We start from the raw sequence: 2,410 nt of genomic DNA on the forward strand, positions 1-2,410 counted from the left end.
TCGTGTTCTAATGTTTGATTTCCATAAAGTGTAATGTTAGATACTGTCTTAAGGTGTGTAAGATCCGCGTACTTCTATTGAAATTTGTAAGGTATCAACACAAGATACCAGTACGCAGCTTGCCAGAAAATACCCAACTCACTCAAAACAGAGATAAAATCAAGAATCGACTTTATTGATTCTTGAGCAAGGTTTTCGAGGAACCTTGAACCTCTTTACAAGAAATGAACAATATTTAAGGTAGACGATGAATGAATCATTCTGATGAATTACATTGTATTTATACACTGAAGAAGATGAACAAAATGACACCGTATTGAAATAGAACTACTGCCTTCAATCCATTATTTCTATTACACTTCCCGCCTTCAGACTTCCTTAGCTGTTGCGCACCGTTTCACTTAATGCCTTCTTCCTTCATTTGTTGCACATCGTTTCATTAATATTCCAAACACATCGTTTTAATATTCAATTCCTCATGACACCAGCTCTCAGTTCCCACACTTAGCCAACTTCTGCTGCTGCACATACATTCCCCCTCAACACATGCTGCACTACTACACATCCTTATGATCCTTACATTCTCCACACCTTAAAGGACCTTGTCCACAAGGCCCTAACACTTTCCCCCTTCTCAGAGAACCTTGCCCACAAGGTGTGGGTACAAGTTCCTCAACTTCCACAAAATTTCCCACAAACTATCTTCAATTGGAGCACCCACCCATTTGATCTATACTTTAGTTGCTGCTTGATTGTCAACTTTCTTCGTCCTTCTCTCCAATATTATTTCAGGTTCAAGTTGTACTTGACCCTATATGTCAACTAGGGGCAGAACTGGTAATGGAAGAACACCCTAGCCTAATTTCTTTTTTAAACAAGAGACATGAAAAATAGGATGGATTCTTGATGAACTTGGCAGATCCAACTTGTAGGCCACTGATCCAATTCTTTCAATCACCTAAAATGGACTGAAGAATCTTGGGGACAACTTCAAATTGTGTCTTAAAGCCACTGTTTTCTGTCTATAGGGTTGGAGTCTTAGGAAGACCCAATCCTCTACCTGGAATTCCCTTTCACTTCTCTTTAAATCAGTAAAAAAACTTCATTCTATGTTGAGCTTTCTGAATATTTTCTTTTACCAAAGACAACAACTCATCTCTGGACCTTAGTTGCTGATCTATAGCTGCATTAGCAATGGTTCCAGGTACATAAGTCATCAACTTTGGAGGAGTATATCCATAGAGGGCTTCAAAAGGGGAAATTCTAATTGAGGAGTGATAGGTGGTGTTGTAATACCATTCTGCCATAGTCAACCAACTACTCCATTCTCTTGGTTTATCACTTGCATAACACCTCAAATAACATTCCACATTCTTGTTTAAATTCTCAGTTTGCCCATCAGATTATAGGTGATAAGCTAGACTATAGTGAAGTGATACACCCCTTGCAACTTAAACATCTCTTTCCAAAAAGAGCTTGTGAATAATGGATCTCTGTAAAAAACGAAGGACTTAGGCATTCCATGAAACTTGAACACTCCTGAGAAGAAAATCTGAGCCACCTTAGTTGCTGTGAATGGATGAGACAAAGAAAAGAAATGAGCAAATTTAGTTAATCTGTCAATCACAAAAAAAAAAAAAAAGACAGAAAAACCATTGGAATTGGGAATGCCTTCTATAAAATCCATGGATATATCCAACCATGGAAACTGAGGAATTGGCAAAGGTTGCAAAAGTCCTGCTAGCTTCACTGTCTCATGTTTGCTAGACTGGCATACTACACATTCTCTGACCAAGGCTCGAATGTCATCTCTCATCCCTTGCCAATAAAACTCCCTTCTAGTTTTCTGAAGTGTCTTCTTATAACCAACATGCCCAGCCTGAGGACTGTTGTGGATATACTCAAGGATTTTTGTTTTGAAAGGAGAGTTAGGAACCAAGACTAGTTTCTCCTTCTTTAGCAATAACCCTTGCTACAATCTATAGTTTTTAGGTCTTGACAACCCACTCTTGAGTTTCTGCACAATCTCATCTAACTCAGAAGATAGTTTATAACTATCATTTAATTCCTCAATCCATAAAGGAGTAAGAAATGTAATTAAGGCCAACATAGCAGAATCTTCTTCATTCTTTCTTGACAACCCATCATCAACTACATTCTCCTTGCCTTTTTTGTAATCAATAGTAGAATCATACCCAAGAAATTTAGATAGCCACTTTTGCTACAATTCAATACCAATTCTTTGCTCAAGGAGATATTTCAAAGCCTGTTGATCTGTTTAATCTTGAAAGATTGCCCTAACAGATAAGGCATCCATCTACTCACTACTGATACAAGAGCTAGAAGCTCATTTTCATAGGTTGATAACAATAATGCCTTTCCTCTCAATGCTTTGCTATAGAAAGTAATA

Source organism: Juglans regia, chromosome 2 (assembly GCF_001411555.2).
Source record: "Juglans regia cultivar Chandler chromosome 2, Walnut 2.0, whole genome shotgun sequence".
In the NCBI taxonomy this organism is placed as follows: Eukaryota; Viridiplantae; Streptophyta; class Magnoliopsida; order Fagales; family Juglandaceae; genus Juglans; species Juglans regia.